The sequence below is a fragment of the Manis pentadactyla genome, chromosome 3 (assembly GCF_030020395.1).
Source record: "Manis pentadactyla isolate mManPen7 chromosome 3, mManPen7.hap1, whole genome shotgun sequence".
NCBI lineage: Eukaryota > Metazoa > Chordata > Mammalia > Pholidota > Manidae > Manis > Manis pentadactyla.
Genome location: NC_080021.1, coordinates 137,623,078 through 137,636,541, shown reverse-complemented (window position 1 = coordinate 137,636,541; position 13,464 = coordinate 137,623,078).

Sequence of the window (13,464 nt, the reverse complement as noted above, 5' to 3'; positions counted from 1 at the left end):
GGAAATTCCATATGGCCCAGAAAATTGCAGAGGGTGAGCAGGGAATCTATGAATAGGATGAGAAGGAAAGTCTTAAGTAATTCCTGGAGTATCACTCTGTCCTAGAAAATAATGAATATTAGGAGAGAAAAAAAACCGATACAGGAGAGGGAAAACAGATGGTGCTTTGCAAAGAATGATCCTACAGTTCTTCTGCCTCCCAGTCGGGCTTAAAGCAGAGTTCAGGGAGCAAGCGTGCTGCTGAGGAGAGGCCAGTCATGGCCTGTGGCTGGGGCACGTCCCAAACCCTGAAAGCTGACACCCAGTGGTGCCCAGGAGAAGGCTGGGGGTCAGGTGCTGTCCTGCTGGGAACTCAGATCGGCAGCCAGCAGGGACGGTGAGCCAAGTGCCTTCTTGTCTCCACCATGAGTGAGGTGGCAAGAATCCAGTGACGGGCACTGTGGCCAAATGGTGGAGCATAAGGAAGTGGGCAAGAACAAGTCAGGGCAAGTAGAGCTTACACAGACACCAAGAACAGAACTCAAAAGTCTTTATGAGTGATTTTTAAAGACCTTACAAAGTTTCAAACCCTCTCCCTACTATCCTTATTGTCCCTTCAAGCTCTCTGGACCCTTCTCAGTCTCTCCATCAGCTTGCTGTGATGAATGGAACTGGAGGCTGCATCGTGTTGGAGCGGGTGGCCCTTCTGCCTGGCAGGGCCTTTAGAAGCCCTCGGCCGCCTGGGTTTCTGCAGATGGGAAGGCAATCTCGAGCCATTTGCCTGGAAGCTGTCTTGGTACAGCTCTAATGAAGATGGGGGATTTCATTCAATGCTGTGATTTTAACATAAGGAATGAGAGGTTAAATTAAGAATATTTAAAAAATAAAAGCATTTGCCTAAATAGCAAAGAGTCCACTGGCAAGCCTACTAGTAGATAAAAAACATCTAGCCATTGAAGAGAGGGCATTCTACATGCAGTCTTAGAGGTGCTTCATGAGCAGGTAGAGACAAGAGCAGCAATTTCTGAACGTTTTTATGTTAACGTGATATTAGGAGGATGCACAGGTGGTAAGGCCTGGTGCAGCAGTCCTCAAACTTGGACAGGCATCAGAGTCACCCAGAGGGGGTTTGTGGAAGCACAGATGGCTGAGCCCCAAACTGTCTAGGGCAGGGCTTCTAACGGTTGCCCAGGAACTGCTACTATTGTATTCTGGGTACTGCTGCACTTGGAGAACCACTGGGCTAATGCCTTGTGGATAAAGATACATAAAATACATTTGTGTTTACCCACATCCACACCTGTATTCTGGCCATAAGTGTAATGGACTATTGTACAGCCAACTCGAGCTGAGTAGAGATTACTGCTGGCAGTGAGGACCCAGGTGTTTGGATTCTGGGAAGTGCTGCTGCGTAAATGAACTTGGGATTGAGGAATGAGATATGAAATATTAGACAGAATGCTAGTGTGGGAAGGGAGCTGGGAGAGAGCAAGATGATTCCAGATAGGGAGTCTCTGAGTCAGAGAGCTTGGCATTCCAATTCCAAATGTGACACTCACTGGCTTTGAAAACTTCGCAAATTACTGGGACCCCCTCCAAGGCTTGTGTGTTGTCAAGATGCTTAGCTGCAAACAACTGAAGTCTGCTCTACAACAGTATGGGGATAAAAAGGAGAGGATGCTATTGTTGAATAAAGGGAAACAAGAGACGTAATGAATGAAGGCAGCTAGTGGACTTTATTTGGACCCTGATTCAAGCCAACATGCTATAAAAAGACATCTGGAAAAATGTACACTATGGCTGAGTATTGGATAACATTAAGGAATTGTTGTGAATTTTGTTTAGTGTAATATTGTTATGGAAGCTGTGATTCGTATAGAGGCCTTAACAAAGTCTAATACATGCAGGTATACCCAGGTGAAATAAAACAATGTTTGAGATTTGCGTTAAGAAAAAAAAACTTCAGGGAAAGAAGTCAGAGGGACAGGGCCCAGAGGAGTGTAGAAGAAATAGGATTGGCAAAAATGTTGATTATTGCTATGAATACACAAGTGGTTTATCTTGCTATTTGTGTGTGTGTGTGTGTGTGCGCGCGCACATGTGCTCGAAATTCTCTGTAATATATGTATATATAGTGTTAAATCAAAAATCAGATGCTCTATGAGGGCTGGAGAACAAGGCTCAGATATGTCTCCACACACAAGAGAGATGGTTTGACAGGGACACTGCTGTCATTTTCACCATTGTCCTGGGTGCTGAAGCTTGTGCTTCTAGCAGGGGAGCCTGGGAGAATGATTATCTGGCATTTTCAAATTGTATGCTGGGAGGAGTCTTGGACATTAAGATATACAAGGTGGGAAATTCTCTAAGTTCAGAAAAGGAATTCAGGTGACAGAAGGCCAAAAAAGACTAAAAATATTAATAACAGGGATGTTGTAAGGGTTCAGTGCACATTAGTACTCACCCGCACTCGTTCCCCATTCCTGAGAGGAATATAGCCCAAACCTCCTTCTATGTAATACTTTCTTCCTTGGGATCCTAAATAACTTGGTCTCAAATAACTTGCCAATCTCCTCTTACATGGTCAAATTCTCCCACATGCCAGGAAGATGAGAAGTATTTAATTATGGGACATTCCCAACAATTGGAACAGATTTCTGTATTCTGAGTATAAAAGCCATCATTTCCAGCCATCATTCTAAATGCAGCTTCTACAGAAGGTATCAAATCCATCTTCTATATAGGGACTTTTCAGACACTTGAAGATTCTTATAGTGTGCCTCACATTCACCAACCCCCAGCCTGGCCCCCAGCACCACCCCTCATTCAAGTCCCTTTTCACTAGATTAAGCATACAAAACAGGTAATAAACGTAGTCCATAACTTCAGGTGTAGAAGTATGACTGCTTTCTCAAATCAATTTCTATCTCAAGTTCTCTTTCGACCACTGTTGTGAAAACTTTATTTTAATCAATCTCAGAATCCCCCATGAATTCCTCTGAGGTTGTGCTAAATCCCAAGGGCCCACATAAAGTTCAGGCATTTATTAGGATGGGGCCTCTGGTCTTCAAAGTCACGTGTTCTGGGGAAACACCTCTCAGACATTCACGCCTTCAGTCATCTGTCCATGAGGCCAGTTTTTGATAAGCTGCCCAGTACCAAACACTTCACACTACTTCTGAGCACCTCTTTGCCATAAAGACTTCCCTGTTCTAAAAGATACACTCCCCCTGGACACTAATCTCTACCGTGTCTCAAATGGGATCTGTTACCCATGTTTGGTGGCCAAGTAATGTATGTGCCAAAAGTTGTTTAACGCTCCGACTCCTAGGGCGGTTTCAAAATAAACATGAAGGTCTCAAAAGAAACTCTTAGGGCTTATTTGTTCCCTCTCCAACCCACTTTCCCCTCTCCTTCCCACTGTGTTCACTGCCTTGCATCATACTTGGCCCCTTTGGAGGGGATAGGAAGGCAAATACCTGAACATCCCCAGTGAACTAGATGATCTAGCCTGGATTTTGATCACCATCCAACATTGCTGGGCCAGCCCATCAGGGCAGAAGCTGAATTAGAGCCAAATTGCATGAGAATAGGTTATTCTGTACCCCTTCAACCTTATCCCCACTTACCCACGGGAGTCCCCACTGCTAGTATCATCTCTACCCATGTCATGGTTATGTACATTGTATTTTGTGCTGCCCCACTAAGCAGCTGGTTCCATTCCCATCCCTTAGCCCTTTTGCTAGGCAGTTTGAAGCCCTCCTGCTTGTAGCTGAGCATGTTTCTCTCACCAGCTCCTTCTCCAGGGTCTCTGAAGCTTTGCATCCATGGTACATTCTCTTGCCACCTTAAGCTTTCCTCTGTGATCCAGGTGGCTGTAAGGAAGTAAGCAGTCCCCTAACTGTGGGAATGGGGCTGAATGTGTCAGACCACTCACTCCATTGCAAGAAAGTAGAGGACATTTTCTTGCTATGTTCCACAGCACCTAGCAAAAGGTAGATGTTTAAAAAATAAGTAATAGTAAAGATAACCTCCAGTCCAAAGACTCCAAGGGCAGAAATTAAGACAGGCCATGGTGGAGAAAAACATATTTTTCAGCAAACGTCCTCCAAATTATTTCACAAAATTGGTTTCTGACTTCATTAGGTTGGCTCTGAGAAATGAGACATGCATGTTGATCCTGGTAAAAGTATTAGACGTGAAATCTGAAAACTCCTTTATGTCTTACATGTGCTTTTTCTTTTCTTGTAATTGAATGGGTTTTAAATGTGACCTTGAGCAATAGGTTTATAATAGCTTTGAAAATCAGTCATGGGCTGAAAGAAATCAGGGTAACTTAATGAGAATTTTCAATCAGTTCATGCTTTCTCCATCTACGTCAATTTAGAGTAAATGTGTACACATTAACTACAGATTCTTACAAACTAATCTTGATGAGGACAGGAGCTGTGGCTGTCTGTTCATTGTTTTCCCACTAGACACAAAGCTTGGCACAGTCAATGCATGAAATAAATAGTTATTATTTCATGTTGAACTAATAATATTTTGGATATTAATTAATAAAATGTACTATTAAAAATAAGTATACTCTATCTTTTTACTTTTGGAATGTGGTTAATAAAATATTTATAATCACACATATGGCCATCACGCTATCTCTGCTGGGCAGGGCTGCCTTAGAGAGAGAAAGGGAGAGCAGGACTAGGAGAAGCTGGTGAGAGAGGGGAACCAGCTCTAGCAGCTGTGGGGGTGTCAGGCTTGCTAGAGCTGGAGGGACAGTAGAGGTCATCTCAGCTGACTTCCTTTTGCCTTGAAAGAGACTGGTCAGGTGGGCCACCTGCACCACTCACACTGGTCTTCCAGAAGTCTGGACTGGGGGGCCCGGACCACGCCTGCCTTCCAGGGTCCCTGTTTCCAACTCGAGTACTTCCAGGAGTCAGCAACTGCGTGTGTTTCCCTCTCAGGAGCATCTGTATTTCTAAAAACGTAGAAGCTCATGTTTCTTGAAAGATCTAGAAGAGGCAAATGTTATATTCAAAATTTTAAGATGCTATGGGGGAAAATAGGGTTATGAGTGAGTATTAAAATTATGAATAAATATAATGCAAGCTTTTGTAATATTCTTTATGTTCACTAAAATAAAACAATGAAGTCAGAATGTTTTCAAGATCTCAATTCCTAACAGACATAAGTATAAAGTTGACTACTAAACAACACGGTCCACTTATATGCAGATTTCTTTCAATAAACATACTGGAGAAGTGTTTGGAGATTTGTAACAATTTGAAAAAAAATATTCTTTTCTCTAGCTTACTTTATTATAAGAATACAATATTAATACATGTAACACACAAAATATGTGTTAATTGACTATCCATGTTATCGGTAAGCCTCTGATCAACAGTAGACTGCTAATATAAGTTTTGGGGAGTCAAAAATTGTACATGGATTTTTGACTGCAGGGAACGTTGGCACCCCTAACCCCCTCATTGTCCAAGGGTGAACTGTGCTTTAAAAAATTTATCTTATTTTATCTGCAGATAAAATACAGCTTAGGGGTACTTTCTTTTTCTCAATATGTTTCTCCATCCAAATGTCCAAATCTTGTCTAATTTAAGATTAAGGATAGTAGAAGTTGCTCTCCCTTTGGACCATTCTTTGTGTCTAGAAAATCAGAATAACTTGGATATTTAAGATTTATTCATTAGAGTATTAACCTGAATTTAATCTACCCAGCAGAATTGATGTTTCCTAACTATCCCACTTCCAACTTGATTATAAAACTTCAAATCAGTTCTGTTTTAGAATTTCCTCCTTCACCTATGAAAATTCTGCTTCTGGAGCGTTTTTTAAGCCTTGAAATATGTGCAGTGTGTTTTAACAAATGGCAGTGTTCTTCATCATTTCCACGCATAGAATTTTAAGTGGCATGAAATTTCTGCCGGACAGAATTTTGGACAGTTGCTCTCAAACAGCACCACGTAAGTAGTCATGGGATGCATAATAGACCAAAGGCAGAAGGATGTAAGCTGTGTTATTTTCTGATGGAGAGGGTGGGGAGGTTATGGAAAATGCCTGAAGGTGGGTACACAGTGAAGAGGAGGAGGTGATATGAATGCTTCACCTCTACTTCCAGATGAGAGAATTGGGGCCTGAAGAGGCTGAATGATGTCCCTGAGGTCACAGGGCTGGGTCACATCCCTGGCCAGTAGAGGATTCAGGACTGAAATGCTGCAGCCTAGTGCCAGAGACCCTCATGAGAAAATAGTGCCAAGTAGGGTGTGGGGAAATGAGCCCCAAAGGACTGCTGAAGGGAGGAAGAGGGTTATAAACCTATCTATCTCTCTGGAAGACAGTTTATTAGTATGTGACAATAGGGATGTCTTTTGATCTCAAACTCCACTTTTGAGAATTTGTGCCTATTATGAAGAATGTTGCTCAAAGGTATATTAACTGTCAATATTTTAAGCAATCCTTACATTGCTTAAAATATTGAAAACTTGGTAACAACTTGAGTGTTCAATAATTGAGACTCAATAAATTTAATGAATGGTACAACTAACAAAATCTCATAGAGAAATGCCTAATGGCATGGAAACCTTTTCATCAGATTTTATTAAGAAAGGAAAAACGTTAGCAGAGTAATAGCTACAGCATGATCGATGCTGATTTTAAATTTTTTATGGCACCTCTACTCTGCCCTTACAAAATAATTACCAAAAAATCATCTCAGTACTCTCAAAACTCTTGGTTACAAGAAACAGAAACTCAAAAAAGATTACTCCAGTTCTCTGCTATGATCATGGTGATATTAAACTTGCCTGAGGGATCCTAAGAAGGCTTCTCAATGCTAGTCTACTGTGCAGAACATGAGCAGGATGTGTAATAACTTTCCTTCAGTGACAAGCTGAAGATACTCTGTGCTGCCATTTCTCACAATCTCCACCCAGTCCATTGACAAATACTGAGCACTGACCTGGGTCCCAGCACTGTTTGCACAAATCTGGAGGAGAGAAAGGAAATCTATGATGTGTTCTTCAAGGAGCTTACGATCTCTTTGGGAGCACACAGTCTGTAACAACATGAGTGAGCTGGGATTTGTAGAGGACAGGTAGGAAGCATGAGGCCCTGTCCCTGGAGTGGAGACATAAGTAAACAAAGTAGCAGAATAATCACACAAGGGGGTATATGATTGAATGCCACAACAGAGGGCTACAGGCTAGCAGGGCTATAGAAACAGAGAGCAGAGGACAGTGCAGATAGGGTAATTGAGAAGGCTTTCCAGAGGAAGAAACAGCTTGGTTGAAAAGAATAAGTGGTTTGTAAATCAAAGCTTCAAGGGAGGATAGAATGCATTTCAAGCAGATGACGGGATGACTCAAAGCAGGGCAGTCTGAAATAGTCGGCTTTCTTACACCAATCATCTTTAAAATTTAAACATAACATCTCATTTGTTTTAACAATCACTGTATGCAACAGTTATTCACTATGCTACTCTTGTAACTTGCCTTAGGAATGATATTTATATTTTTAATATGATAAGAGGTCCTACAAATAAATAAGAAAAGTATGAAAGGATTGGGATGATAGATGTTTCACAGAAATAATCAATAGGACTGGGAAACAGAAATAGGTACAGCTAGGTGAGCTACTGAAGTTGGCTTCCTAGATGCAACTGGCAAACCCCGAAGTTTAACCACACAGGGAATAGTTACTTTCTGGCTCTTATTATTTTCTCCAAAAAGTACAAATGGTAAAAGCAACATAGTCAACGGCCAAAACAGTATTGTTGAGAGTTTGCCACATGAGCCATTCATTATCTAAAAAGTCACACTGATGAAGTTTGCAGTTCTCAATCTTGCTGAGGTAAGTTGAAAAACAGAAATAAAACACTGGCATGAGAAAAAATTCTCTGTGACCAAGAATAATCAGCTTGTTTAGATGTATCCGAGTAAATGCAGTTCTCAGTTTTGTTCTTAGTAAAGGCAGTCAGTAATAAAGAACCAGGCATTGTGAAGATTAATGATTAGTTCCAAGCAATGTGTCAATTTTGATAGCTTCAGGCAACTTTGACTTCTGTCATTTATCAGTTAAGAAGACTTATTACATATTTTTTTCTTGCTTATTTTAACCAATCCAACTGAGTGAATAGGAAAACAGAAACCAAACCAAAATCTGTTTTTGCCACAGGATGCGTATTTGCTTGTTCATAGTGAGGCTGCCATCTCATGTTGGTACCAAGAGCACATGAAGCCCTGGCCTAGCTCTGACTGTGTCTCAGGCTGGTTCTGTTTACCTGCAGACACAAGTGTACCCAGCACCATCCATTTCCCTACTCAAATTTACCCACAGTGTACCCACCAGGCATCCAAGGCCCACACTCTCCAGCCTGCTGTGGGGGCTTGCTTGCTATACACGTGCATGTGATAGATCGTATGGAGGCCACAGACATCTACCTCCTTTCTCTAGGTACAGCACTGAAATCAGGCTTAGCCCATGATTTGTGTTGGTCAATGAGATGTGAGCAAAAATTACATGAGTCTCATCTGGCTAGAAGCTTTTCAAGTCTCTTTGAGCTTTGTCACAATCTGTTTCCCTTTGCCTAGCTGACAACTGGTGTTATTACATGAGTTCTCACAGAGGGACAAAGGTGACCAGGGGGCAGGATCCCCAAGCCAGTGTACGGCAGACAACACTCTAAGGAGGGAGGCTTGGGGGCTGCCTGTCGTTGCAGCATAACTAAGCCTACCTAACTAATATATTGGGCAGGGAAGAAGAAAATTCAGAGGCTCAGATGCATGCTACTCCTGCTGGGTGGTACCTGGTAATAGTCTGGTCACTGGGTCTCTGAGTCCCACCCAATGCTAGACACTGAAACCCAGCTTTCACAGGGACCTTCTGTTGAGATGGTTCTTGCTCCTCTCTGCTCAGCCCACATTCAGTGCAGCTTGCTCTCTGTAGCCCCGCCCACCTCTCTGCTCCCACCACTTCCCCTTTCATCTTATTCTATCACCCTCTTCTCCTTAAACCGGGGGAATCTGAGAAGTCCAGGTGAGGTGGGAAACTCTGCTCACGGTCATGTTTAGCCCAAACAAGTTCTCTCTGCTGGACCCCTCTATATTTCCCTAGGGGATCAAGATTTTGGAAGCTAATGCCCCAATTTCTTCTCTGTGTTAACCCTGTCAAATCTCTCCCTGGAGGCAATGAGCACAGAACCATAACTAAGCTATTTGAACAGAGGACAAATAACACATTGCTTAATATTTCACAATCATTGTACTGCCATGAATTTTTGAAATTTCTTGTTTGGAATAACACCTATGACACATTGTTTAAAGTAATTTTCATTGCGACATACCTTTTCTCTTTGGCTTTGATTTTTGTTAATAAGTCCTTCTAACATTGTCCGTCTAAGCCAAATGTGATGATAAAAGGGAGTGAGCATGGTGGCCATATGTTTATTCGTGAAAAAATGGATCAAAAATCCATATTATATTTCTTGAATATTCTGTAAATTCTTCCTGTTGATAATTTCTTTTTTTTTAATTTACAAAAAAGCCACTTATTTTAGTTACATATTGTCTGGCCTTGAGACATGTGTAAGTGCGAAAATACAAGAGTAAATATTTCTCAGCCTGAACAAATATTATAGCTCAGAAAAACATGTGCTCCATGAGTACAATATCACACATACTGGCTCACCCTTATACACCATGCACAGTGGCCAGCACATAGTACGTGCTCAGTAAACTCTTGCTGGGTAAATGAATAAATAAATAAGGACTCCTGGAAGTGAGCAGAAGGGAGAGCAGCTCACCTGAGAGCAGATGGACCCTTGAGTGAAGGCTTTCTACAGAAGCATGGATTCCAGCTGAAAAGAAAGGATAAGAAGATAAAATCATGTCAACTCCATCCTTTGCTCATCTTTTTAACAGTTTATTAAACATAGCAATTGTCATACTTTCTGTTTTATTTATGCACATGTGTTTGTGGCCTTAACTATAAGCCCAGTTCTGTCAGGTTTCTAAAGATGACCTTAACTCCTTACGAATTTAGCTTTGTGTGTGTCTGCTGTCTGTCCCTTACACTGTTACAGTTGCCACCACCTAAGGCCACTTGATGGTGACTTGATTAAAGTATTAAATTCATTTTGTGTCTTTAATTTTGGGTCAGTTCTCTAAGGATAATTTTGGTAGATTTCCTTGATGGCCAATGAGGTATTTATTTGGCTAATTGACATACACATAAAAGTGTTATAAAATAAGTACATCTGAAAATCTTATTGTGCTGAAATTTAGAACTTCTCAGGAACAACAGAAACATAATGTACATTATGTGCAGACACACACACACTCATTCCTCAAAGACTATGAAGCCTAGCTGTTTTAGAAACATTTTGTTTTAATTTGCTCTCTGAAATGATTAGCCAGGCTAAAACTTCAATTTTTTCATTTTTTCCAGTGCTTTACAGCAAGAACCATGAAGCCACCAATTTTGCTTTTCTTATTCAATACTTTTGTGTGACCCCTTTGAGCTCATTTTGTTTAAAATAACATATTCAAAATTTTTTAGAATATGCTATCATGAATTATCAGCATGCACGATTCAAAGTCAATGTGCTCTATATTTTCTCAAGGGGTGATAGAAATTTCCCCAACTCTTTAAACAACACTGAAAATTTGACCTACCACTTGTGGCACTTGTCACATGATACTTTAAATAATCTTTCAAATGTCAGCTGTAATGTTATTTCTCCCTGCTAAGAAAATGGATGGGCCTAAAATTAGCTAGAAAAAGACAGCTGGGTCTATCAGGGATTCTTCAAGGAAGCTGCCAGAAAATCTTGATTAATACCATCACTCCCTCTGGAATTAATTTTCAGTTCTGCCATCAGGTGTGTTGATGGAAAGTGGTCATACAGTTGTAGTAATTGCCTCAGATTCCTGCGCCATCCTTCATCAGGGCCTCTAATGAAGTCTGAGCTGTAGCCGGGGGTTGATGCCAGACTGGAATGCAGGGAGGCTGAAAGCTGACACCAGTTCAACGGAGCAAAGGGCCAGGCACTAAGGTTGTCTCCATGACAACCTGAGTATTTTCCTGGTGATGCATTTACACAGCAGGGTTAAGGTTCTGTGAAAGCAACAGCTGTTGTAAAAACAGTATATTAAATATGTTTAGGACTGTAAAATGTGCATTCTCTCCATGACATTTCATTGGGGAAAATTCTGAAAATGCAAAATGTGTTTAAAACATAATTACTATGGCAGGCTATTTTTTTTTATAAATCTCTATGTTATTCTTGTTTTTGAAAGTAAGTATGAGAACAATTTTGATGATCCTTTTTCTCCTGGCCTGTGTTTCTTTTGAAATGATCTTTTTGTACCAAAATATCCAACCTCCAATCCTGATCCCTTGGTACTGACCAGTTTGTCTGTAGTAGGGCACTTGGCAAACAATTTGAGGGAAGGAAAGCAACGTATGAGTCTTGTAACTGAAGTCATTTGTCACGCTTCTTATTTGACTCTGTTCTTTTCTACTCACAGCCTTTTAGTTTTTCATTCTAACTGATTATTCTGACTGGTATCTGAAAAAAAGTAACAAAGAATTTTTCAAACAGTACAAAAGATATATTGATTTTTTTTAATAGAAAACTTGCTTTTTGCAAAACCTGTACCTCCAGGTTGATGAGCCTGATGCCACACAGATTTGCAAGAGGTAAACTGATCCTCATTTAGAACTCTGCCAGTTGGTGAGCAACCCTATGTCATTCTTAACAGTGACCAAACCATCCCAATTTGCCCCAGACAGTGGTTTTCCTGAGACATTGGAATTTCACTGCTAAAATAGAGAGAGTTTCAGGCAAACCAGGATGAGGTGGTCAATCTAGGATTCACACACATTGGCCAGCATCTGTTAATATGCCAGGCTCTGTTCTAGGACGGTGGGATCCAAAGTCTATTACAGTTCTTGGTCTGTTCCCATCTCCCTTAGCCATGTAATGGGAAATGGAGTAAATCAATTTCAGCTCATCTGAGTGTGCTCAGGTCTATGAAAAGAGATGATAAAAGGTGAACCTTCATTTACGAGGTGGTGTGCACCGAGGCACTCTCAGGGAAGTGTATGGGGAGGGCACACCTTCCTGTCCCAGGCTGCCATCTTGACTGGGTTGAGGTGGGCACCTACCAGTGGCCTCCTGATCTCCTGTCTCTACACCAGTAGAGGCCACCACTGGCCAGTGAAGCCTGTTCACCTGGTGCTCCTCCAGGGCCTGGGGATGAAGAGCGCAAGCGTCTACCTATCTTGGCCAAATCATGGCAGACCTAGTGAAACCAATCATCTGGCATTCCACCCTTGTCTCTTTCCATTTGTGGATTGAGCAGAGGAAATTTAAAAAATCTGTTGATTTCCAAATCACAGAGAATATTTGCTGCAGAAATTTTTCTAAATCAGATGGACCAAGATATATTGTTTGCCTGGCTGCTCTGTCTACTGTAAGTGGTCTTCAGAAATTCAAGAATACACGACACATTCTTCTTTTCCTTGAAGGTAAGGTTGGTCTACTCTGTCTGCTTATAACTAAGGAAAGGAAGTCTGCAGCCAAGCTCCAGAAACACATCTCAGAAATAAAAATGGCAGCCAAAGGGATGCATGCCTCCTATTGTACTCTACCCACCAAGACTTCAAGAAGAAAATCTCCCAGCCTGGCTGAATTCCCCAGCCGGGTGTTCCAATTTCCCAGTGGGGATGGAATCCCCCAGTCATCCACACAGAGTAGAAATTCCATGCTTGGATAGTCATTCATTCATTCACCTGGAACTTCTTGAGAGCCTACTATTTGTCAGGCACTGATCTTAGTTCTGGGAAAAGAAAGTAGACCAGATAAACATTCCTGCTCTTGTGCAGCTTACATTCTAGCAAGAGAGAGTAACTTAAAACTCCATCAACTCAAGAATATTTTCTCACAAGTAAATTCTTTAAAATAGAATTATTGTAACTTCTTCATTTCAAACTATTTCTTCAAATAAGGTCACAGACCAGTTTCTCCTCAGATTCTAAACTATGGCATCTTGACTAATGCTCTAGACAAGTGTTTATCTTTCAGAAAGTAATAATATGCATAATATGAGAGTAAAACTAGCAAGCAGGTATTAAGGACAGGCTTATTTAAAAAAAAACAGTTTAAACTAAACTCAGTGAGCATATGAGCAAATGTGGAGCTTATTTTAGACAAGGTCCTTATGAAAGAGGTTAAAACTCACCTGCCTTCTTTGCTGAACGAGCTGATGTTAGCAAGTTTATAAACTTAGTAACTAAAGCATATTGTACAATTCTAGGACAGAGATTTCGTAGGTAAATTGGACCTGATGTGATTGTCTTACTTGATTTGGAGGGTAGCTAAGACCAACAGCTTTTTGGAAACAAGTTTTAGCTAGTCTTTGGTTAGATTGAGCGTGTATCACCTGAGGGTCATTAAACTGGTTGGTT